The sequence below is a fragment of the Macaca nemestrina genome, chromosome X (genome assembly GCF_043159975.1).
Source record: "Macaca nemestrina isolate mMacNem1 chromosome X, mMacNem.hap1, whole genome shotgun sequence".
In the NCBI taxonomy this organism is placed as follows: Eukaryota; Metazoa; Chordata; class Mammalia; order Primates; family Cercopithecidae; genus Macaca; species Macaca nemestrina.
Window position 1 is genome coordinate 112,902,203 of NC_092145.1, and position 27,029 is coordinate 112,929,231.

Here is a 27,029-nt window from a genome sequence, read left to right on the forward strand (position 1 = left end):
GTGATCCACCTGCCTCGGCCTCCCAAAGTGCTCGGATTACAGGCGTGAGCCACCGCACCCAGCCTATATCTGCACTTTTTAAGTAGTAAGATGTAGAGGAAGAAAATGCCATAGAACAGGCAATTAAGCTAATCAGTACAAAAACAGAACAATGCCAGGATATTTTGTGAATAGAGATAAGCCACACCACCTTGAAATTATGAAATATGAGTGGACATGGTGGCTCACGCCTGTAATCCCAGCACTTTGGGAGGCCGAGGTGGGCAGATCACCTGAGGTCAGGAGTTTGAGACCAGCCTGCCAACATGGTGAAACCCTGTGTCTACTAAAAATACAAAATTAGCCTGGCCTGGTGGCACATGCCTGTAATCCCAGGTACCCGGGAGGCTGAGGCAGGAGAATCACTTGAACCCAGGAGACAGAGGTTGTGGTGAGCCAAGATCACGCCATTGCACTCCAGCCTGGGCAACAAGAGCAAAACTCCGTCCCAAAAAAAAAAAAAAAAAAAAAAAAAAAAAAAAAAAAAAAAACCTGATATATGCTATTTTGGCATCAAAAACTCCAAGTTGGAAAGGCAGAGAAAGCCTTTCATTGCCTTCATATTAAGTTTGTAAGAGAAGAGCCATTTAAAATAATTAATAATACCAGTAAATTTTGCTCTCTGGCTTTGAGCAAACAGAATGGAAGGGAAATAACTGTAATATGTAGGGGTTTTTTTGTTTTTTTGTTTTTTTTAGCTATTTATTGGGTAAAAGTGTTGGGTAAAAACATTACTGAATAGTTTTGAATCACTTTGATGATGAAACAAACTATTCTCAGACACTTTAGCTGCATCTACTCGTATATTACATTGAATATATTAATCACAAATAATTTATATATATATGATAAGGAAAATAATTATTTTCCTGTAAATTAGTGTAGGGGCAGAAAGAGGATGATCCCTTTCCTTACTCATCATAAGAGTCATGACTGACATCCCTATAACAAAGACTGGTTAACAAGAGAAAAGCATGACAAATTTATTTGATTATTGTTTTATGTGACACAGGAGGCTTCACATCGAAGACCTAAAGATATAAGGGAAACCATCTTTTTTTTTTGAGACAGAGTCTCGCTCATGTTGCCCAGGCTGGAGTGCAATGGCACAATCTCGGCTCACTGCAACCTCTGCCTCCTGGGTTCAAGCAATTCTCCTGCCTCAGCCTCCCAAGTAGCCAGGATTACAGGTGCCCACCACCACGCCCAGCTAATTTTTTTTTTTTTTTTTTTTTTTGAGACGGAGTCTCACGCTGTTGCCCAGGCTGGAGTGCAGTGGCGCGATCTCGGCTCACTGCAAGCTCCGCCTCCCGGGTTCCCGCCATTCTCCTGCCTCAGCCTCCTGAGTAGCTGGGACTACAGGCGCCCGCCACCGCGCCCGGCTAATTTTTTGTATTTTTTAGTAGAGACGGGGTTTCACTGTGGTCTCGATCTCCTGACCTTGTGATCTGCCCGCCTCGGCCTCCCAAAGTGCTGGGATTACAGGCTTGAGCCATCACGCCCGGCCAAATTTTTTTTTGTAGGTTTAGTAGAGACAGGGTTTCACCATGTTGGCCAGGCTGGTCTCGAACTCCTGACCTCAGGTGATCCACCCACCTCGGCCTCCTAAAGTGCTGGGATTACACATGTGAGCCATTGCACCCAGCCTTATCTCAACTTTTATATTGATTACATGTTGAAATGATAACATTATACATTAAAATTATTTTAAAAAATCAGTAGTTTGCGGAAAGGCACTTTGAGATCTTGTAAACATCCTGTTCCTCATCAAATTTTCAATGCATTCATGTATTTATATCAGTATGGACTCATGGTTCCCTATTTTATTCTATGAGTTATAGGTTATTTTTTATTTTAAAAAATTTATATTCTTTTCATCACATAAATTGGGATAGTGAAGAATGAAGTACTGCAGCAGATCTGAATAGTCATACAAGTGAGTATGTAAAATATATGTTAGTTACACCAGAGCATGAAGAGTGAAATTCTCATGAGCTAAACATTCACATGATGGATTTTACGGTGTTACTCTAAGAAGTCCACCTAGCATTTCCAGTTGAGCACATCCTTCCTAGGTGAAATGATAGAAAGAATAACAAACCCTTGAGTGCTAGCTCTGTATCAGGTGCTGTCCTAAGCAATTCCACATATGAACTCACCTACATTTCACAGATAAGAAAACTGAGGCTCGGAGGAAGGCAGTAACTTAGCCAGGGCCACAGCACAAGTGTGGGCCAGAGCCAAGATTCGAACCCAGACAGTGTGGCTCCCACCACCATGTTCTTGCTTGTTGTTCTCTTCTGTGTCCAGAAGATTCCTTCCTGCCCCACCTTGTTCTCACCACTCTCTGGTTACTTCTATGTAGCCATGGTCTAAACCAGTTACACAATCATCCTAGGTGAGCTGCACATTTTTAAAACTTTGATTTTGAGATCAGTGTCAATTCCCATGCAATCGCAAGAATAATACAGAGAGATCCTATGTGCCCTTCACCCAGTTTCCTCCAATGGTGACACCTTCTAGAACAACAGCACAATATCACAACCGGGATGTGGCCATTGACACAACCCTGGGATGTCTCCTGTTGCCCTTTCACAACCACACCTGCTACCCTTGTGCCTGCCATCTATCCCCTCCACGTTCCTAATCCCTGACACTAATCCGTTCTCTATCTCTAGAATGTTGTCATTTCATGACTGTTATAGAACTTGAGTTATACAATATGTGACCTGTTGGATTTGACTTTTTTCACTCAGCATAGTTCCCTGGAGATTCATCCAAGTTGTTGCATGTATCAACATTTTGTACCATTTTTTTTTTCTTTTTTTGAAACAGGGTCTCACTCTGTCACTCAGGCTGGAGCGTAGTGGCTCGATCATGGCTCACTGCAACCTCCGCCTCCCAGGCTCAAATGATCCTCCCACCTCAATCAACCTCCCAAATAGCTGGGATTGCAAGTGCAAACCACCACACCAGGGTAATTTTTGTATTTTTTGTAGAGACGGGGTTTTGCCATGTTGCCCAGGCTGGTCTCCAACTCCTGGGCTCAAGTGATCCACCCACCTTGGCCTCCCAGAGTGCTGAGATAACAGGCATGACCACTGCACCCAGCCCATCTTGTTCCTTTTTCTTGTTGAATAGTATTCCACAGTATGGATGTACCATGGTTTGTTTAACCATCCGCCTATTGAAGAATGTCTGGGTTGTTTCCAGTCGTTCATTATTTCTAACATAGCTGCTATGAACATTAATGTACAGGTTTTTATGTGAATATAGGTTTTCATTTCTCAAGGATGACTGCCCAAGAGTGCAATTGCTAGGTTATATGGTAATTGCATGTTTAGTTTGTAAGAAACTGCCAGACTGTCGGGACCATTTTATATTCCCACCTGCCATGCATGAGTGATCTGGTTTCTCTGCATCCTGGCCAGCATCTGGCATTGTCACTGTATTTTTTTTTTTTAATTTTAGCCATTCTGATAAGTATGTATGACTGATAACTGATTGTGGTTTTAATTTGCATTTTCTTTTCTTTTTTTTTCTTTTTCTTTTTTCTCTTTTTTGAGACGGAGTCTCACTCTGTTGCCCAGGCTGGAGTGCAATGACGTGATCTTGGCTCACTACAACCTCTGCCTGTTGGGTTCAAGCAATTCTCCTGCCCCAGCTTCCCCAGTAGCTGGGACTACAGGTGTACACCACCATGCCGGGCTAATTTTTCTATTTTTAGTAGAGGCAGGGTTTCACCATGTTGGCCAGGCTGGTTTCGAACTCCTGAGCTCAGGTGATCTGCCCACCTCAGCCTCCCAAAGTGCTGGGATTACAGGCGTGAGCCACCACACCCAGCCTAATTTGCATTTTCTTAATGGTGAGTGATATTGAACATCTTTTCATGTGCATATTTGCCATCTGTACATTCCATTCAGTGAAATGTCTCTTTGCATCTTTTGCCCATTTTCTAAAGGGATTGTTTGCTTCTTTACTGTTGGGTTTTGAGAGTTCTTTTTTATATTCTAGATACTAGCCTTTTGTCAAATATGTCGTTTACAAATATTTTCTCACAGCCTATAGCTTGTCTTTTCACAGAGCAAAAGTTTCTAATAATCAAATTTCCCTTTTATGAATTGTGTTTTTTGTCTTCTAAATTCTTTTTGCCTAGCCCTAATCCCAAAGATACTGTCCTAGGTTTTTCCCTAGAAGCATTATAGTTTTACACTTCACATTTAAGTCAATGATCCATCCATTTGGAGTTAATTTTTGTACTAAGTGTGATTTAGGTGCAGGTTCCTTTTTTGGTTTTTGTTTGTTTGTTTTTGCTATTGGATGTCCTATGGCTCCAGCATTATTTGTTCCACTGAATTACTTTTGTACCTTTGTCAAGAATCAGTTGGCAGCCCAGCCCGGGCAACATGGCAAAACCCCGTCTCTACAATAAATAAAAAAATTAGCCAGGCATGGTGGTGTGTGCATATAGTACCAGCAACTTGGGAGGCTGAGGTGGGAGGATCACCTGAGTCCTGGAGGTCAAGGCTGAAGTGAGTTGTGATCACACCACTGCACTCCAGGCTGGGTGACAGAGTGAGACTCAGTTGGTAACCTGGACAACATAGCAAGACCCCATCTCTACCAAAAATTTAAAAAAAAAAAAATAGCCAGGTGTGGTGCCAAACACCTGTAGTCCCAGCTACTTAGGAGGGTGAGGTGGGAGGATTGCCTGAGTCCAGGAGGTCAAGGCTACAGTGAGTTGTGATCATGCCATTGCACTCCAGCCTAGGTGACAGAGTGAGACCCTGTGTCTAAAAAAAAAAAAATTAAATTAAATTAAATTAAATTAAAAATAAAAATCAAAAAAATCAGTTGGGCACATTGGTATGGGTCTATTTCTGGGTTCTCTATTCTGTTCCATTGGTCTATGTGTCTATCCCTTCTCCAATACCATACTGTCTTGATTACTGTGGTTATATGGTAAACCTTAATATTGAGTAAAGTGATTCCTTCCACCATATGATCCACTTTATGTGGATTATTCCATGTAAATTTTAGAATAAGTTGGTCTGCAAAAAATTTCACTGGCATTTTGATAAGAATTGCATTGGGGCCGGGCATGGTGGCTCATGCCTGTAATCCCAACACTTTGGGAGGTTGATGTGGGAGGATCTCTTGAGCCCAGGAATTCAAGACCAGCCTGGACAACACAGTGAGACCCCATATCTACAAAAAATAAAAAATTAGTGGGTGTGGTGGTGTGCACCTGTGGTGCCAGGCGCTTGGGAGGCTGAGGTGGGAGGATTGCTTGAGCCCAGGAGGCTTCTGTAGCTCCTTGTCCGGGATATGTGGGAGGCAGTAAGGGAGCTGAGGAAACTCGCTGCCATGTTGTTCCTCAAGTCCCGAGGTCACTAGGCAGTTCACCTTCTTCCCACCTTTCAGAGTCTTCCTTTGCTTGTTTGTTGGGTTGTGTACATGGATTTTTAGTTATAAGAGGGAGGACTCAGGAGGAATGGGACTATGCCACCCTGGCCAGGACTGGAAGTCCTGTAATTATGTATTTATTTTCTCCAGATTTGGCCTAGTGAGAGTCCCTTCTAACTGGCTCCTGTATTATTTTGACATGGGCCCATCGTTCTTTGAGTACTTCTTTACTCTGTGGCACAAAATGTTCCAGGCTCATCTTGTCTTTCCCTACCCCAATTCTGGAAGCAGCCATTTCTCCATGAGGCTCTGTATGCTTTAATGGGATTTGTTTGTTTATTTTTATTTATTTATTTGACAGAGTCTCGCTCTGTCACCCAGGCTGGAGTGCAGTGGCACGATCTCAGCTTACTGTAACCTCCACCTGCCGGGTTCAAGTGATTCTCCCGCCTCAGCCTCCCAAGTAGCTGTAATTACAGGCATGTGCCACCACAGCCAGCTAATTTTCGTGCTTTTTTTTTTAAGTAGAGACGGGGTTTCACCATGTTGGCCAGGCTGGTCTTCAACTCCTGACCTCAAGTGATCCACCTGCCTCAGCCTCCCAAAGTGCTGGGATTATAGGCATGAGCCACTGAGCCCAGCCCTTTAGTGTGATTTAGAAACCATGGTGGGGGCTAGGAGATACCCTCCTCATGCCCCTTGGGTTGCAACACTCAGCTTTTCCTAATAGAAGGTGTGTGAAAGACAAGGTTACACATACCTCTAGTGACAGCAAGTGCACCTCTTTGCAGCACCCAAGGCCCCCATTAGGCTGACACTGGTCGCTATGAAGGTATGGGCTTGACATTGGGGTTGGGATCACACTTGGCCAACTACAGACTAGAGGGATCCTGAGACAGCTCAGAGCTGCACCAATGAATGCCTTAGTTTGCTCGGGGAGGGGGATAGGCTCTGTGAATGAGCAAGTGAGGCTGCAGTGAGCTATGATCACACCACTGCACTCCAGCCTGGGCAACAGAGAACCTATCTCTAAGTAACAAACAAAAAACAAAAACGTAAAATGCCAGCAACCATCTAGGCACCTGATACAGGTCCTGTCCTTCAAGCCCTCATAAAATTATCTGCAGTTTTGAAAATGAGATGGGCTGGAAGATTTGCAGTTCCTAGCGAAATCGGAATTAGGAGAACTGGCCACCAGGCACTCTGGGTGTGCAGAGGGTGCCCTTGACGAAGATTCTTTGCTTGACCAAATTTTACTCAGGCCCCTGAAACTTCTCCTTGGCACATCTGCGCACTTCCTTGTAAAACCCAGTTTTAGCAAAGAGCCCGGCTAAGTCAGTGTGGCATGAACCCTCCATCCTCCATGTCTGATTATCCTCAATCTCTGATCACCCTTGCTATCTGATCTGGTTCCTCATCTTCCACCATCCCCCAGGTGATGTGTGATGTCTGATTCCCCGGCCTGCCTTCAGCAAGAATCCTGTTAGGTCGGTTTAGCCAGAACGCCCCTTACCCCTGATGTTTCCTCTTAGCAATTTCCACCCAAGGATCCTCACACTGCTCCTTGGCTAGACATTCCCACTGGCCCAGTTCTATACTGAAGTCTAAATATATATATTCTATATATTTTTATATACTTATATATATAACTAAAGTTATGTATATTATGTACTAGTATATATAGTATATAACATATATACTATATACTAAATATATAGTACAAATATATAAATATTTCTACAAGTATTTAAACTTTATATAAATGGTGTCAGCATATGTGTTCTTATGCCATGTGCCTTATTCCTCTCAATATATATCCCAGAGATTAGCGCTTTCTTGGTTTCATTGCAAATAACATTCCGTGGGTTGTATGTTTCACTTAAAAAATGGTATGTTGTGATTAACAAAACTTTTTAATTTGAATAAAGATGAATCAGATTATTCTTTCCTAGGCAGTTGGTGTGGTTATATCTAATTTAAGAAATTCTTTTCTACCCTGAGTTTATAAAGCTATTCCCTTGCAATTTCTTCTATGATATTTTCTATGATATTTCAAATATTTCACATTTGCGTTTCAATCCCTCTAAAACTGATTGGTATGTAAAGTGTGAAGTAGGGGCCAGGTGTGATGGCTCACACCTGTAATCCCAGTGACAGGAGGATCCCTTGAGGCCAGGAGTTCAAGATCAGCCTGGGCGACATAGCAAGACCCCCATCTCTACAGACAAAAATTTTAAATAAAATTACCTGAGTGTGGTGATGCTTGACTGTAATCCCAGCTACTCTGGAGGCTGAGGCAGGAGGATCACGTGAGCCCAGGAGTTTGAGGCTGCAGTGAGCCATGTTTGTTCCACTGCACTTCAGCCTAGGTGACAGAGCAATACTCTGTCTCTAAAATAAAATAAAATAAAATAAAATAAAAATTAAAGTGCAAAGTAGGGGTCCTATTACATTTTTCCCTCATAGATACCCGATTGTTCCAGGTATTTATGTGAATATCCGTGCTTTCCCACTGACCTACTGTCCATCTCTGTCATAAGATCAGTGGCTCTAGACAGGTCTATTTCTGGGTACTCCCCTTTTTCCTTCCTTGGGATGTTTGTGTTTCCTTTCAACAATATCACACTGCTTGGTTACTACATCTTTATAATAAATCTGAAATCTTATGAGCAGTTTCCTCTACCTCACTTGTTTTAAGAACTGTCTTAGGCCTTTACGCTTCTTGATTAATTTTAAAGTCCACTTGTGGGCCGGGCACGGTGGCTCACGCCTGTAATTCCAGCACTTTGGGAGGCCGAGGCAGGCAGATCACCTGAGGTTGGGAGTTCCAGACCAGCCTGACCAACATAGAGAAACCCCTTCTCTATTAAAAATACAAAATTAGCTGGGCGTGGTGGCGCATGCCTGTAATTCCAGCTACTCAGGAGGCTGAGGCAAGAGAATCGGGAGGCGGAGGTTGCGGTGAGCCGAGATCACACCATTGCACTCCAGCCTGGGCAACAAGAGTGAAACTCCGTCTCAAAAAAATAAATAAATAAAGTCCACTTGTGAAGTTCCTCAGGAAATCTTTTGAAAACTTTGCCTGAAATGGCACTGAATCTAAGATTCATCCAGTGAGACTCGGTATCTTACTGATATTGACTCTTCACATGGAGGAATGTGGTGTAACTCTCCATTTGCTTAGTTCTCCTTCTCTATCTTTCCACAGAATGCTATAATTTGGCCATAAAAGTTGATTCTGGGCCAGGCATGGTGGCTCACACCTGTAATCCCAGCACTTTGGGAGGCCAACGCGGGCAGATAACCTGAGGTCGGGAGTTTGAGACCAGCCTGCCCAACATGGAGAAACTCCATCTCCACTAAAAATACAAAATTAGCCTGGCCTGGTGGCACATGACTGTAATCCCAGGTACTCAGGAGGCTGAGGCAGGAGAATAGCTAGAACCTGGGAGGTGGAGGTTGTGGTGAGCCGAGATCCCGCCATTGCACTTCAGCCTGGGCAACAAGAGCGAAACTCCGTCTCAAAAAAAAAAAAAAGTTGATTCTGGAGACAAGTGCATGCATCCAAGGCCTGGCTCTGTTTAGGAGTTTGACTGTGGGAAAATGGCACTTGTCTCCAGAATCAACTTTTATGGCCAAATGATAGCATTGGGAATAATGGTATTGATTTCATGGGACTGCTTTGAGGATTAGACATGTACATAACATACTTGGAGTGGTGCAGGCCACAGTAATCACTATAATTATTGCCATCATTCTTCCCAGATTTATTTCTAGGTCCTTATGTTTTTGGCTGCTGTTGTAGATGCTATGGTATTTTTTACTTTTTAGTGCAGTTTTAGGTTCACAGCAAAATTGAGCAGAAGGTATAGAGAGTTCCCGTATATCCCTTTCCTCAACGCATGCACAATCTCTACCACTATCACCCTCTCTCACCAGAGTGGTACATTTGTTCCAATCAGTGAACTAACATTGACACATCACTATCACCTAAAGTCCATAGTGTGCTTTAGGGTTTACTCTTGGTGTTTTACATTCTGTGGTTTGGGTTTGGTTTGGACAAATGTATAATGCATGTTTCCACCATTATAGTATCATACAGAAGAGTTCCACTGCCCTAGAAATCCTCCATGCTCTGTTTATTCATCCCTCCCTCCCTCCAGCCCCTGACAACCACTGATCTTTTTTTTCTTTTCTTTTCTTTTCTTTTCTTTTTTTCTTTTTGAGGCAGGGTCTGACTCTGTCACTCAGGCTGGAGCACAGTGGCATGATCACAGCTCACTGCAGCCTCCAACTCCTGGGTGCAGGCAATTCTCCTGCCTCGCCCTCCAAAGCTGGGACCACAGGTGTGTGCCACCATGCCCAGCTAATTTTTTTATTTTTTGTAGAGATGGGGTTTCACCATGTTGCCCAGGCTGGTCTGGAACTCCTGGGCTCAAGCAATCCTCCTGCCCTGGCCTCCCAAACTGCTAGGATCACAGGCGTGTGCCACTGTTCCCAGCCTCAACTATATTTTCTAAATGTTTATTTCTAGTGTATAGGAATGCAAGCGATTTTGAGATATCTAGCCTATATTACAGCAACTTTGCTGAAGTCTCTCATTTCTAAAACTTTGTAGAGTCTTCGGTTTTCTGTATAGACAATCATAACTTCTGAAAATCACAGTATTTTTTCCTTTTTTCCTATCCTTACACCTATTATATCCCCCTTTTTTCTTCCTGCCCTAGTTAAGACCTTCAGTAAAATATTGGACAGAATGGGTGATAACGGTTATGCACATGCTTGTCTATTTCTTGGTCTTCATCTTCCTTTCATCTCCAACCTTTCCTGTGGTATTACTGTCACTCTGCCTCAAGTACACCATTTATAAGTTAGTTTAGTGATAGTCTGTTGGTAATAAACTTGCTTTGACCATATTTTCTGAAATGTATTTTGCCTGCATCTTTTGTTGGGTACACGCATTTAAAAAATCATCTTTATTGGGGTATACTTGACATATGATAAACTATATATATTTAAAGGTTACTCTTTGATAAGTTTGATGTACACATCAGTGAAACCATCACCATAGTGAAGATAGTGAACATGGCCGGGCGCAGTGGCTCACACCTGTAATCCTAGCACTTGGGGAGGCCAAAGAGGGCGGATCACCTGAGGTCGGGAGTTCAAGACCAGCCTGGCCAACATGGTGAAACCCCATCTCTACTAAAAATACAAAATTAGCCGGGTGTGGTGGCACACGCTTGTAATCCCAGCTACTTGGGAGGCTGAGGCATTAGAATTGCTTGAACCTGGGAGGCGGAGGTTGCAGTGAACCGAGATCGCGCCATTGCACTCCAGCCTGAGTAACAAGAGCAAAACTCCATCTCGAAAGAGGAAGGAAGGAAGGAAGGAAGGAAGGAAGGAAGGAAGGAAGGAAGGAAGGAAGGAAGGAAGGAAGGAAGGCAGGAAGGCAGGAAGGCAGGTTTGGGAAAGGAAAGAAAGAAAAGATACCGAGCATATCCTTCACCTCCAAAAGTTTCCTTGCTTCTGTGTAATCCATTCTGCCCCTTTCTGTTCCCGCCGTCTGCCAGGCAGCCACCAGTCTGCTTTCTGTAACCATAGATTCACTGGCACTTTCTAGAATTCTATATAAATGGAATCATACAGTATATGCACTTTCTTGTGTGGCTTCTTTCATGCAGCATTACTATTTTGAGATTCATCAGTGTCATTGTGTGTGTCAATATTCATTCTTTTTTATTGCTGAGTAGTATTTCGTTGTATGGCTGTTCCACAGTTTATCCACTTGTTGATGGACATTTGGATCATTTCTCATTTTTATCTATTACAAATAAAGCTGCTATGAACATTCATGTAAAGCAGTACATAGTAATTTTATTTATCTGATCATTTTTGTGGATTAACATGTAAGACTGCATTTGAAGAATAATATCTAATATATTAATAACATCTATTCCAACACCATGAACAAATACTTTTTGTTGAATTTTTTTGGTCTTTTTTTGAAACAGGGTCTCTCTCTATTGCCTAGGCTGGAGTGCAGTGGTGGGATCATTGCTCACTGCAGCCTCCAACTCCTGGGTTCAAGCGATCCTCCTGCCTCAGCCTCCTGAGTAGCTGGGACTACAGGAACATGCCACCATGTCTGGCTTTTATTTTATTTTTTCTTTAGTAGAGACAGAGTCCAATTCTGTCATCCTGGCTGGAGTGCAATGGTGCAATCATAGCTCACTGCAGCCTCAAACTCCTGGGTTCAAGTGATCCTCCCACCTTGGCCTCCCAAGTAGCTGGGACTATAGGTGCACACCACCATGCCCAGCTAATTTTTCAAAACTTTTTGTGGAGACAGGGTTTAACTTTGTTGCCCGGGCTTTTTGCTGAAGTGCTGAAGTTTTTATGATGATGTTACAAAGCAAGTTTTAAAAAAAAACCTTTTAGGAGTAGCTAATTTTAAAGTCACTACAATCAATAACATAAAATGATATTTTTGAAGTGAGACATGGTAGAGGTGATATCACTTCCATGGCTCCTGGGACAATGAACTCCTGATTTTTCATACACCTCTCTTTGAGTAGTTCATTCAACATTTTATTCATCAAATAATTATGGAATTGGTCAGGCGCAGTGGCTCAGGCCTGTAATCCCAGCACTTTGGGAGGCCAAGGTGGGAGGATCACTTGAACTCAAGAGTTCGAGACCAGCCTGGGCAACATGGTGGAACCGCATTTCTACAAAAAATTTAAAAATTAGCCCGGCGTGGTGGTGCATACCTGTAATCCTAGCTACTTGGGAGACTGAGGCTGGAGGATTGCTTGAACCTAGGAGTTGGAGGCTGCAGTGAGCCGTGATTGCATCACTGCATTCCAGTCTGGGTGACAGTGAGACCCTCATCTTAAATAATAAAAATAATAATTACAATTATTATTATCATAGAACTGTTACTCTGTGTCAGGCACTGTTCTAGGTAGTTGAGTATTTAGCAGTGAACAAATCAGACAGCATTCATGTTCTCACAGATCAAACATTTCTATGGAAAGTTGGCTCCTCTTTGGAATTTTTTTTTTTTTCAAGACAGAGTCTCACTCTGTTGCCCAGGTTGGAATGCAGTGGCATCATCTTGGCTCACTGCAACCTCTGCCACCTGGGTTCAAGTGACTCTCCTGCCTCAGCCTCCCAAGTAGCTGGGATTACAGGCGCTTGCCACTGTGCCTTTCTTATTGTTGTAGTTTTAGTAGAGACGGGTTTCACCATCTTGGCCAGGCTGGTCTTAAACTTCTGACCTCGTGATCCATCCCCCCACCCCTTGGCTTCCCAAAGTGCTGGGATTACAGGCTTGAGCCACCGCGCCCGGCCCCCAGAGACAGGGTTTCACCATGTTGGCCAAGCTAGTCTTGAACTCCTGATCTCAAATGATCCGCCCGCCTCAGCCTCCCAAAGTGCTGGGATTATAGGCATGAGCCACTGTGCCCGGCTTGGAATTTTTAAATAAACTTCTGATACTAAGCACAGCCCTGATACCTGAGGGTTCCCTAGCCTTTGGTTCTTGACCCTCTGTCTTCTCTCTACTCGCTTTCCTTGGGCAATTACCTCCTTGCTCATTATTTTATTTTATTTGAGACAGGGTCTCACTCTGTCATCCAGGCTGAAGTGCAGTGGCACGATCTTGGCTCACTGTAGCCTCGACCTCCCAGGCTCAGGTGATCCTCTCACCTCAGCCTTCCAAGTAGCTGGGACCACATGCATACACCGCCATGCCCAGCTAAATTTTTGTTCTTTTTGTAGAGACAGGGTTTTACCATGTTGCCCAGGCTGGTCTCAAACTCCTAGGCTCAAGCAATCCACCTTCCTTGGCCTCCCAAAGTGCTGGGATTAGAGGCGTGAGCCACTGTGTCTGTGCTTGCTCATTATTTTAAACTTCTATCTACACATTTCTCACTACCGAACATGTCTTAGGATTCTGATCTCTCTCCTGTTTCACCTATAGGAATGTCCCACAGATATTTCAAGCTCGATATATCTAGAATGATCTGTCACCTTACAGTCCAATCCTCTCTACCTTCCTCTCTCATTCTCCTCCTCTGGTCCTAACACTTAAATAACTCTGAAATGCAAGTACTTCAAACCTAGAAGTTGAACTCTCCTTCCCCCACATTTCATGAAATAACAAGACTTGTGGATTTTACATCCTCAAATGATTCTGTTCTAGTCTCTCTCTCTTTTTTTTTTTTTTTTTTTTTGGATGGAGTCTCACTGTGTCACCTAGGCTGGAGTGCAGTGGCGAGATCTTGGCTCACTGCAACCTCCGCCTCCCGGGTTCAAGTGATTCTCCCACCTCAGCCTCCCGAGTACCTGGGATTACAGGCACGTGCCACTAGGCCTGAATAATTTTTGTATTTTAAGTAGAGATGGGGCTTCACCGTGTTGGCTTAGCTGGTCTGGAACTCCTGGGCTCAAGTGATCTGCCCGCCTTGGCCTCTCAAAGTGCTGGGAGTACAGGTGGAAGCCACCGCGCCTGGCCTAGGCCCTCTATTTTGTCTGTCTTTTGTGACTGTAGTTCAAGTCCTACTTTCCTAATCTATTCTCCCCCTTTGTTGTGGGTTGAATTGTGTCCCTCCCCCCGCCAAATTCACATGCTGAAGTCCTAATACCCAGTGCCTCAGAATGTGACCTTATTTGGAGATAAGGTCTTTATAGAGGTAATCAAGTTAAAATGAGGTCAGTGGTGTGTGGGCCCTAAACCAGTCTGAGTGGTGTCCTTGTAAAAAGGGGAACTTTGTTTTTTCCGTTTTTTTGCTTTTTTTTTTTTTTTGGTGGTGGTGGAGCTGACAGTCTGGCTCTGTCTTCCAGGCTGGAGCGCAGTGACATGATCTCAGCTCACTGCAACCTCTGCCCCCCGGGTTCAAGTGATTCTCCTGCCTCAGCCTCCTGAGTAGCTGGGACTACAAGCACGTGCCACCATGCCTGGCTAATTTTTGTATTTTTAGTAGAGACAGGGTTTCACCATATTGGCCAGGCTGGTCTCGAACTCCTGACCTCAAGTGATCTGCCCACCTCAGCCTCCCAAAGTGCTGGGATTATAGGTGTGAGCCACCATGCCTGGCCTTAAAAAGGGAAACTTTGGACTCAGAGACACGGACACAGGGAGAATGCCATGCGAAGATGAAGGCAGAGATGGGGTGATGCTTTTATAGGCCACAGAAGGCCAAAGATCACCAGCAACCACCAGCAGCTGGAGGAGAGGCCTGGAACAGCTTCTCCCTCACAATCCCCAGAAGGAACCAGCCCTGCCAACACCTTGATCTCAGACTTGTAGCCTCTAGAACTGTGAGACAGGACATTTTTGTCATGGAAGCCCCAGTTTGTGGTAGGTTGTTATGGCAGCCTGAGCAGATTAATCCATCCTTCTCTGCTGGCTTGTCTCCCAGTCATTCAAAACTGCAGCCAGGGATATCAGATCCAAAGAGAAATATTCCCCTGTTCTCCTGCTGAAAGCCACTCGGTGGCTCTTCCTCACCTCCAAAAAGTGGCCCATGCACCTTCAAGTGGAGTCAAAGTTGTTCCTATCCTGGTCCGTCCTAACTGTCCCATCTTTGAAGCCCCCTCCCATTTCAGCCTTTTCACTGATCTGCTTATGGTCTCTTCACCACCTGGTGCTGGTTCATGTCCCTGCTTGATTCCTGCTGGTCTCTCTGTTTGTAAAATTCCTCTGTGTTTCCTTCAATTGGTTCATTCTTATTCGTTCGATGCAACTTTTTAAAAATGTATTCGTAGTAGAGACAGGTTGCTCTGTAGCCCAGGCTGGAGTGCAGTGGTGCAATCATAGCTCACTGAAGCCTCAAACTCCTGGGCTAAAGCGATCCTCCCACCTCAGCCTCCCCAGTAGCTGGGCCCATAGGCATGCACCATCATGCCCAGCTAAGTTTATATATATATAAATTTTTTTTTCTAGGTATGAAGTCTCCCTATGTTGCCCAGGCCGGTCTTGAATGCCTGGGTTCAAGGAATCCTCCACCTCAGCCTCCCAAAGTGATGGGATTACAGGTGTGAGCCACTTAATCTGGCCTCTATGCTAGTTTCTTTTAGAAATAATGATACTCGGCCAGGTGCCATGGCTCATGCCTATAATCCCAACACTTTGGGAGGCCAAGGTGGGAGGATTACTTGAGCCCAGGAGTTTGAGACCAGCCTGAGCAATATGGTGAAACCCCATCTCTACCAAAAAACAAACAAACAAAAAACAAAAAATTAGCCAGGCATGGTGGCGCTTGTATTCCCAGCTACTCAGGAGGCTGAGGTAGGAGGATCACTTGAACTGGGGGAGGCTGAGGCTGCAGTGAGCCAAGATTGCGCCACTGTGCTCTAGCCTGGGTGACAGGCTGAGACCCTGTCTCAATAAAAAGAAAGGAAATAATGACACCCAGTGCTAAAATGGAGTATAATGTAGGATTTTTAGAATAAAACAACTCACTTGGTAAGCAATTTGGCCGCTGAATTAAAAAACCTCAAGGAGGGTTATGCCCTTATGCCCAGGAATCCTGCTGTGGCCATATAGTTAAAGGGGAAAATGAAGAAACAGGTCAATGTTTCCAGATGAAATGATGAGCCCTTACTCTTAGCTGCAGCATGAGTGGTCATGTCCTGGCCTGGCCCTGGGCCACTGTGACACGGGGCCCTCCAGCACAGAGAAGCCCGCTGCTTCTTCCCTGTAATTCCAGAGCCTCACAAGACAGGCACGGGACTGAGCCCCAGAACAGGGAAACCCCAGGCCTGGTGGCAAAGGAGCAGCAGGAGCTGAAAGTGCCCGCTGCAGAGCTGATGGTGTGGCACCAACTCAGGGTGTGGAGGGACTGTCTTTGCACAGGGGTCACACTGAGTGTTACCGCCTCCTTCCCTATCCAACAGTGGGACAGGCAATATATGTGGGGTGGGACCTTTCTCTTCCTTTCTCGTTGGTTGGGGTGGTGGTGAGTAGGGAAGAACCAAGGAGAGAAGACAAGGATGGAGCGCTTATGTGGCCACACAGGCCCAACTTTGGACTGACTCTCCACAAGTGAGAGGAGGGGAAGGGCCCCAAGTACCAGCCTGCCACGGGGCTATGGTCGCTCACACTGTGGTCAGGAAGGCCCAAGGCAGTTAAAATGGAGGCACTTCTGCCAGGCGTGTGGGGTCAGACCCACAGTCTCCGAGGAGCTGGAACAAAGCCTTCATCCTGGCTTCTCTCTGCTGAGAACACCCCTGGGCCTGCTTTCTGACAGAACTTTCCTCAAGGAGGGGGTGGGTGGCAACCCAGCACTTATTTGATGCCTACTGTATGCTAGGCACCATGCCAGCTGCTTTTCCGCAGTTTATCCAATTCGATGTTCACAAGAAGCTTGCAAAAGAGTATGTGGCATCTGCCTCCCCACACCTCCTGCCTTAATTCAAGTCTTCATCCCCTCTCACCTGGATTATGATTTTCATTTCCTAACTATTTTCCTTGCTTCCAGATGTTGGTTTTGTCTATTTGTCTTTATAGAAAAAGCTACTGCATTTTAAACTGTATTCAAACACAGAAATGGTAGCAAACTGTACTGGTAAGCATGGCACCTGACGGTTGGACCAAAGGCCATGAGGGAAGCTTCAAGGGCCTTTGGCGTTGCTAGTCCTTCCTCCTCTGCCCCTTGTTGCCACCTTCAAGATCAGTTAAACGTGTATGGGAACAATGTCACTTTTAAGGAGGTTGGGCTCTACCTCATTACCAAGAAGTACCTCAGATTCTGAGGAAAAGCAGAAACTCTCGAAGCGCCAACCTGCTCCATGGGCCTGACGTGCTCCAACCTCAGTCCCACAGTTACCCGGATGCTGCCCGGGCCTGGGGCAGGGGAAAAGACAGGAAGACACTTTCCACTCAGCAGTGCTGGGAAGCTGGAGAGCTTGTGAGTCACTGACCAGATGAGACCTCGAAACTGACAGGCAGAACTCTGGGTAGCTATCAGCCTCTCCTGGGGGCAAAAAAATCCGTAAAGAAAGAGCACCAACTTAGCCTGGCATAGGGGCTCACGCCTGCAATCCCGAGGCAGGAGGATCACTTGAAGTCAGGAGTTCAAGACCAGTCTGGTGGCCAAGCACGGTGGCTCATGCCTGCAATCCCAACACTTTGGGAAGCTGAGGCAGGAGGATTTCTTGAGCCCAGGAGTTCGAGAGTAGCCTGGGCAACATGGCGAGACCCCATCTAATTTTTTATTTTACAAAAAATAAAAAATTAGCCAGGCATTTGGTGAATGCCTGTAGTCTCAGCTACTCAAGAGGCTGAGATGGGAGGATCACTTAAGCCTAGGAAGTTCAGGCTGCCATGAACCACTGGTTGTGCCACTGCACTCCAGCCTGGGCAACAGAGCAAGACTCTGTCTCAAAAAAAAAAAGACCATCCTGGGCAGCATAGCAAGATCCCATCTCTACAAAAAATAAAAAAATTAGTCGGGCATGGTGGCGCACACCTGTAATCCTAGCTATTCAGGAGGCTGAGCTAGGAGGATTGCTTGAGTCCAGGAGTTCCGGGCTGCAGTGAGCTCTGATTGCATCACTGCACTCCAGCCTGAGCAACAAAGCAAGACAGAAGGCAGGCAGGCAGGCAGGCAGGCAGGAAGGAAGGAAGCAAGGAAGGAAGGAAGGACCAACTTGATTCACAAATGGATCAAATCAAATACTTTTGCAGAAATCCTAACAAATGACTCACCCAGAATATTTAAACATTGTCATTGGGTTGCAGTGAGAGTGAAAACTTGGTGAAAACCAGCCCTCTAAAGGCAGAAAGATCATAGATGTCCATGTTAGGGCTCCACACCAGTCTGAGCTCCCCCTTAACCCACCTTCACTCCCTGAGGTCCCCCCTCACATACACAGTGCCAGTGGCCAACCTTCCCAAACACCAGTCTGAGCAAACATTTCCTCCGCTCCTCCTGTTGTCCTCTGTGCTCCAGATACTGCCCCCCACCCACCTCTCCTGCTCCCAGTCAGCCTTCTTCGTCTACTTGGCAAATCGCTTCTCACATCCCACAGCTTAATTGTTTTTTATTTTTTTAATTTTTAATTTTTTTTTTTTTTTTTTGAGATAGAGTATGTCTGTCACCCAGGCTGGAGTGCAGTGGCATGATCTGGGCTCACTGCAACCTCCACCTTCCGGGTTCAAGCAATTCTCCTGCCTCAGTCTCCCGAGTAGCTGGGATTACAGGTGCCCACCACCACGCCTGGCTAATTTTGTATTTTTAGTGGACACGGGGTTTCACCATGTTGGCCAGGCTGGGCTCGAACTCCTGAGCTCTAGTGATCCGCCTGCCTCGGCCTCCCAAAGTGCTGGGATTACAGGCGTGAGGCACAGCGCCCAGCCCCACAGCCTAATTCTAAGGTGACTTCTTGGCAGCAGCGTTGCTGGCCGCCCCCTTCTGCCCTTCAGGTAAAGGTAAGCAACTTGCCCCAGCGCTCCCAGCTTTTCTGCATGTGCTGTTGGCAGGCCTCCCAAGGTCCCTGACTGCACTCCGTTGTAATGCCAGCTTTTTTCTTTCTTCTTTTCTTTTCTTTCTTTCTTCCTTTCTTTCTTTTCTTTCCTGCCCTGAATGCCCTCTCACTCGCCTTTCATCCCAAATACCAAGACCAACATCCCGTCCACCCTCTGAGGTTTGGACCCTCTGAGGATGCCTGGTTTTGCATCCTCAGATTCAACCAACGAAAGATAGAAAATATTCAGAAAATAACCAATAAAATAAAAATGATACAAATAAAATAATACAGTACAACAACTATTTACACAGCATTTACATTGTACGAGGTATTATAAGTTATCTAGAGATGGTTTAAAGTATATGAGAGGATGTGTGTAGTAAATTACATGCAACCACTACACTATTTAATATCTGGGGTGTGAGTATCCGTGGGTTTTGGTATCTGTGCAGGTCCTGGAACCAATTCCTCCTGGATACTGAAGGATGACTGTAATTGGTGAATGTGTGGATAGAAGAATAAATGGAGGCCAGGCGCAGTGGCTCACGCCTGTAATCCTAGCACTTTGGGAGGCCGAGACGGGTGGATTGCCTGAGCTCGGGAGTTGAGACCAGCCTGGACAACACGGTGAAACTCCGTCTCTACTAAAATACAAAAAATTAGCCGGCTGAGGCGGCAGGCGCTTGTAATTCCAGCTACTCAGGAGGCTGATGCAGGAGAATTGCTGGAACCCGGGAGGCGGAGGTTGCAGTGAGCAGAAATCGCACCACTGCACTCCAGCCTGGATGACAGAGCGAGACTCCGTCTCAAAAAAAAAAAAAAAAAAAGAAAGAAAGAAAGAAGAGGAGGAAGAAATGGAAAATGTGTGTGGATCCTGAGACTTTGTCAAGTTCAGTCATGTGTCCAAGATCTGAGATCTAAGCTTTGTGAATGAATCAGTGCCCTGGCTGAAACTCCTGGGCTTCAGTGTTTGCAGGTCTTGTCCTCCTCCATACAGCCCTCCCAGGGAACTGGCTCTGCTTGGGAAGTCTGTGGGGTCCCTGGGGCAGCAGCTGGGTGAGGCCTGGAATCAATCCTCATGTCTTGCTGCTGGAGGGCATCTCCTTCCTTGAAATCATTCGTGGGAGGCTTGGGTCGGGCCGTCCAGTCCTTAGTCTGGGACTACAGGAGAGATGGCCGGGTCCAAGCAAACAGAGGCAGACAGAGGTGTGGTAAGTGGCGATTCCGGGTGAGACAGGATGCTAATTGGATCCCACTTGGAGTGACTTGATATCGGGTTTGTGGATGGTCACTGAGGACACTCCTGGCCCCACGAGGATTCACTCAGCCTGGTGGTTGGACTAAGAGAAGGCCCTGTGGCCAGGAGCCCGGTTGGGTTTTGAGGTTATTCTGAAGAGAGGGGGCTGGATGAGTTGGGGTATTGATGCCCGGCAGCCCAAGCAAAGGGTTCGAAGGACACGGGGAGGTGGCTGCCTCCCGTCCCCCACAGGCCCTTCTGCCGCCTCCTGAACAGTTTTCCTGCCGCGTCGAGGTGCCATCCTCGGGTATTCCCGGGGTCCTGGGCCAGGGAATGGCAGGTCCCTGGATCAGGAGGCCGAGAGACCTCTGGCCCTCGAGTCCCACTTCCTCCGCCAGCAGGAGGGGACTGGGGGGGCGCGGTTGTGCGCCACCCCGATTGCACCCAGATTCGGTCGTTTTCGGCATCTCCTCCCAGGAGCACGGGGAGCGGGAGACCGGGAACCCCAAAGAGGACCTCTGGGTCCGGCGAGTCCGGGTGGCAACTCGAGCTGAACCCCCTCTCCCGCCGCAGCGCCGGGAGGGGCTCCGTCGCCAGCCGTGCCCTCTCGTCCTGCTCACTCACCCAGGCCTAACGACAGCAGCTGGCTCTGCGAGAGGTTCCCCGGGTTGGGGCCCCTAAATTAACACGCGGAGGGCCAGGAGGAGGCAGGGGAAGGGGGCGGGGCAAAAGCTGCGGGGAAGCAAAACGGAGGCAGAGAGGAGCGAGGAGCGAGGACCGGGGGCAGCCGGCTCGGCCCAGGTTCACAATGCGAACAGCAGGGGGCGCCAGAGACCGCCGGAGGCCAAGGCCCAGCGCCACTGCGGCACTGGCACAGCCGCGTAGTCCGCAGTCAGAGGGCGGGGCCAGCCTTTGCAGCCGCGGTCACGGTGGTGTTCGCCCAGGCTCCGCAACCACCCGCAGCGCTCACGACGTGAAGGAGCAGCCCTCCTCCTTTCCTCTTCCCTCACCTCCTCCATCTTCTCCATCCTCCTCTTCTCTTGACAGATTGATGGATGAGAGATGGATGTGTGTGTGCGCGTACATGTGTAAAGATACCCAAGCATTATCTTTAAAAAAGGAAACATCTGAAGCCACAAGGAATATGGAATTAAAGAAACCCAGGTAGACAGTCTCCTTAAAAATATTATGGAACCATTTGAAAAATTGTTTATCAAGACTATGTAATGTCATGGGAAATTATTTTCATATACTATTTTTTGTATACTTTATGTTCTAGGGTACATGTGCACAACGTGCAGGTTTGTTACATATGTATACATGTGCCATGTTGGTGTGCTGCACCCATTAACTCGTCATTTACATTAGGTATGCATCCTAATGCTATCCCTCCCCCCTCGCCCCACCCCACGACAGGCCCCGATGTGTGATGTTCCCCTTCCTGTGTCCAAGTGTTCTCATTGTTTCATATACTATTAAAGCGAAAAATGCGGGATACACACACAGAAATCTCCATGTAAAAATGTGAACTATACACAGAGTAGGAATGATCATCAAAACTACCTCCAAGTATGAACAATGGTTTTCTGCAGGTGTGGTAATGCCTTTGTAGAATGTGCATAAATTCATATTAGAATAAATTGAAGCCTTTCCTTTTTATAGATAAAGGGAAGCCAGGTACATCCCAGGCTGTGGCCAGGCAGGAAAAGGAACTGGGCAGGGCTTGAGGAGGGCACGGGGGCTCCTTGGTAAGGTGGTGTCCAGATGTCACCCAGGCCTGTGGGTCTATCCTGCACGTCTGTGCTCCCCTTCCCCTAATACCCAGATATCCCTTTTCCTTAACAATCCCCACCCTGATATACACCACAGACCTAAAATCTTACTCAATATGCCTCTGGAAATAAACTCCTGTCAACATTTCTCTGTCCAAAACAGTTAAGAATCTCTCAATTGATCTAATGAATTGAAGAAATCTATCCCCATATTAGAAAAATGCACGCGTTGGCCCTGATTTAATTTCCCAGTAACTACAATTCCCCAGTAACTACATATGCATATGTACCAGACAAACAAGGCAGCTTTCCATTCCCAACTCCTCCTCCCTGGCTGATGGTTCTCAGGAGAATCTAGGCACCTGAGCCCTGGCCCCAGCACCCTAATGGAGAGTGCAGGGGACCTGGATAGTAGAGATAGGCCTAGAAGCTTTTAGTGTAAAATATGGAATTGAAATAAAAAGACACACAGGTAACCATGTGTCAGGCACACATCTGGTACCCAATACATCTTATGGAATAAAATAGACATTAAAATGCCACAACTATAAGTTAAAATATTGGCAAACTGACTAGCAAGGTTTAGAAATCCACATTTAAGGCTGGTCTAGTGGTGATAAATTCTGTCATCTTCTTCTTGTCAGGGAAAAACTTTATTTCCCCTTCATTTTTGAAGGATAGCTTTGCTAGAGACACAGGCAGAAAAATATTTCATGACTTCACTTATATGTAGAATATTTTTAAAAGAGCTCAGGCCGGGTACAGTGGTTCACACCTGTAATCCCCACATCTTGGGAGGCCAAGGCAAGAAGATCACTTGAGCCTGGGAGTTTGAGGCTGCAGTGAGCTATGATCACACCATTGCACTCCAGCTTGAGAAAAAAGTAATGCTGCTCTGAACATGGGTGTGCAAATATCACTTCAAGGCCCTGCTTTCAATTCTTTTTTTATACATACTCAGAAGTAAAATGGCTGAATTATATGGTAGTTCTATTTTTAATTTTTTGAGGAAACTCCAAACTATTTCCTGTTGGTTGCACATTTTATTTTATCTTATCTTATCTTATCTTATCTTATCTTATTTTATTTTATTTTGAGATGGAGTCCGGCTCTGTCACCCATCTTATCTTATCTTATTTTATTTTATTTTATTTTGAGATGGAGTCCGGCTCTGTCACCCAGGCTGGAGTGCAGTAGCAGTCTTCGCTCACTGCAACCTCTGCCTCCCAGGTTTAAGCGATTCTCCTGCCTCAGCCTCCCGAGTAGTTAGGATTACAGGCACCCACCACCATGCTCAGCTAGTTTTTTGTATTTTTACTAGAGACAGGGTTTCACCATGTTCATCAGGCTGGTCTCGAGCCCCTGACCTCAAATGATCCACCCACCTCGGCCTCCCAAAGTGCTGAGATTACAGGGATGACCCACTGCGCCAGCCTGGTTGCACCATTTTGCAATCCCACCAACAGTGCACCAGAGTTCCAATTTCTCCATATTCTCGTCAACACTTTATTTTGGGAAAGTTGTTTTCTGTGACTTGTCTCCTGCCCCTCTGCCAGTAACAGGAAGTACTAGAGACAGAGGCCCAGCCCTCTCTTCTAGCTCCTTGATCAGTGCCAGGCCCTGACTCATCCCTCCGTTTATTCCAGTCACAGTGACAAGATGAAAGAGAAAGAACACATCAGGTGCAGAAAATACAGGAAAAGAGGTCCTAACTGGGGAGGAGAGTGAGGGGAATCAAATGCGGGGAGCTTCCATTTCTCACCTCTATTCCCTCAGTCTCACTTTGAGACAGAATGAGACACTGTCTCGTAAAAATGTGGGGGAGGGCCAGGCACAGTGGCTCATACCAATAATCCCAACACTTTGGGAGGTCTAGGTGGGAGGATCACTTGAGCCCAGGAGTTCAAGACCATGCTGGGCAACATAGTAAGACTTTTTGTCTCTACAAACAATTTAAAAATTAGTCTGGTGTTGTGGTGTGTGGCTGTGGTCCCAGCTACTCAGGAGGCTGAGGTGGGAGGATCCCTTAAGCCTAGAAGGTCAAGGCAGCAGTGAGTCAAGATTGCACTACTGCACTGCAGGCTGGGCAATAGAACAAGACTCTGTCTCAAATAAAAATAACACTATGAGCATGGGTGTGCAAATATCTCTTCAAGACTCTGCTTTCAATTCTTCTTCTTTTTTTAGAAAGGGTTTTACTCTTGCCCGGGCTGGAGTGCAGTAGCAAAATCTTGGCTCACTGCAGCCTCAATCTCCTGAGCTCAAGAGATCCTCCCAAAGCGGGGTGCAGTGACTCACACCTATAATCCTAGCACTTTGGGAGGCCAAGGTGGGCGGATCACCTCAGGTCAGGAGTTTGGGACCAGCCTGGCCAACATGGTGAAACCCTGTCTCTACTAAAAATATAAAAATTAGCCAGGCGTGTGGCGCACGCCTGTAATCCCAGCTACTAGGGAGGCTGAGGCACGAGAATCGCTTGAACTCAAGAGGCGAAGTTGCAGAGAGCCGAGAGTATGCCACTTCACTCCAGCCTGGGCAACAGAGCGAGACTCTGTCTCAAAAAGAAAAAAAAAAGAGATCCTCCTGCCTCAGCCTTTCAAGTAGCTGGGACTACAGGCACATGCCACCACGCCTGCCAAGCTTTTTAATTTTTTTTTTTTTTTTTTTTTGATAGAGACAGGCTTTCACCATGTTGCCCAGGCTGGTCTTGAATTCCTGGGCTCAAGCGATCCACCCACTGCCTCAGCCTCCCAGGGCACTGGGATTACAGGCATGAGCCACCCTGCCAGGCACAATTCTTTTGATGTATACTCAGAAATGAAATTGTTGGATTATATGGTGGTTCTAGTTTTAATTTTTTGAGGAACCTCTAAACTATTTCATATCAGTTGCACCATTTTACAATCACACCAACAGTGCAGTGCACCAGGGTTCCGATTTCTCTACATTCTCACCAACACTTGTTATTTTCTTTTTTTTTTTTTAATTATAGCCATCCTAATGGGTAGACACCTTTTCATGTCAGATCTACCAGCTTGTTGGGTCAGATTGTAAAATATTTCATTAATATTTTTATATTGATTACATGCTGAAATGATACAATTTAGGATCTATTGAGTTAAATAAAATATATGATTAAAATTAATTTCACTTGTTTCTTTTTACTTTTTATAAAGTGGTTTCAAGAAAATTTAAAATTACATAGGTGGCTCACGTTATATTTCTATTGGACACTGCTGGGCCTGGCAGTGAGAAATGAAGCAGGTTAAACATAATTATGAATCCAGGAGCAGTGGCTCAAGCCTGTAATCCCAGCACTTTGAGAGGCTGAAGTGGGAGGATCGCTTGAACACAGGAATTCAAGACGAGCCTGAGCAACAGAGTGAGACCCCATCTCTAAAAAAACAAAACAAAACAAAACAGAAACATAATTATGGTTTAAAAATTATGCATCCAGGCCAGGCGTAGTGGCTCACGCCTGTAATCCCAGCACTTCAGGAGGCCAAGGTGGGCAGATCACTTGAGGCCAGGAGTTCAAGACCAGCCTGGCCAACATGGGGAAACCTCATCTCTACTAAAAATACAAAAATTAGCTGGGCATGGTGGCGCAGGCCTGTAGTCCCAGCTACTCGGTAGGTTGAGGCAAGATAATTGCTTGAACCCGGGAGGCAGAGGTTGCAGTGAGCTGAGATCTCGCCACTGCACTCCAACCTGGGCCAAAGAGTGAGACCCTGTCTCAAAAAAATATATATCCATCCAGTTATAAAACTGTAACCTTTGGTCAACATGTTGTTGTTGTTGTTGTCATTGTTTTTGCTTTTTTTTAGACAGGGTCTCTCCCTCTGTCACCCAGGCTAGGGTGCAGTGGTGTCATCTTGGCTCACCACAACCTCTACCTCCTGGGCTCAAGTGATCCTCCCACCTCAGCCTCTTGAGTAACTGGGACAACAGACACACACCACTGCACCCGGCTAATTTTTATATTTGTTTGTGGAGATGGAGTTTCACCATGTTGCCCGGACTGGATCAAAAGATTATTATATAAAACAGTATATTGATAACTATATGAATCCCACATTCTACATTATCTTAACAATTATCAAGAAATGGAGATGGGGAAGGGCAGAGCCACAATCAGCTGCAGATTAGATTCTTTCTCTCAAATAGATGAGCCTCAAGAATGCCATTTCTATCTTAACCATGGCAATTAGAGATCGAAGATCAAGAACACATGGTGTTTCACATCCGAATATATTCTGGATCAGAATTTGCTGTACAGTGGATGGGTGGGGATAGAAGTCCTGGAGGGGACTAGGGCAGCAGGGCTGAATGTCAGGGCAGCCTAGGACATAGGGTGGAAATGTGAGCCAAAGAAAGCTGGTGGCAGGAGAGAAAATGACAAATGTCACCTCTTGGTCCCTTCAGTGACTTCCTCTCAGCCACCTGTCTAGCAGCTGAATGCAGGGGTCTGACTTATCTCCCGCCCTGCTGCCAATAACAAGAAGTACTAGAGACAGAGGCCCAGACCCTCCCTCCTAGCTCCTTGATCAATGTCAGGCCCTGACTCATCCCTCCATTTATTCTGGTCACAGTGACAAGCTGGAAGAGAAGGGACACATCAGGTGCAGAGAACACAGGAAGAGAGGTCCTGACTGGGAAGGAGAGTGAGGGGAATCAAATGGAGGAAGCTTCTATTTCTCACCTCTACTCCCTCCATTTATTTTACTGCCATTTCTGCCCTGTCCCCCAGGGAGCCCAGGTCCCCACGGTCCCCAGACCAGGCAGGCAAGTGGGTTCTAGGGGGAAAAGGCACCTTCCAGCACCTCTGTTAGGAGATATGTCTCAGGTCTATGGTAGCCAGAGCTGTAAATCACTCTTCCTAACCTAGTCAGTTAGAAGGATGACAGAGCTGTCTTCACGTTGGGCTGGAAGATGCCAAGTCTTCATCCAGTGGTGCTGCCTGACAAATCTGTCCTCCTGCATCCATGTGGGGAGCACGTGGTCAGGGCTGAATGCAAATTCCTCACCATCCTGGGTCCAATATAACCAAGTGGAAGTGACTTTTAGCCTAGGCAGTGCCCGGAAGTGACTACAAA

At 46.0% G+C, this 27,029-nt stretch overlaps 1 protein-coding gene across 1 annotated transcript in view; it reads right to left on the minus strand.

Annotated features, from left to right (window-relative positions):
* Positions 1-27,029, minus strand: part of LOC105463916 (A-Raf proto-oncogene, serine/threonine kinase) — a 90,608-nt gene that overhangs the window by 30,287 nt on the left and 33,292 nt on the right. The window lies entirely within an intron of this gene.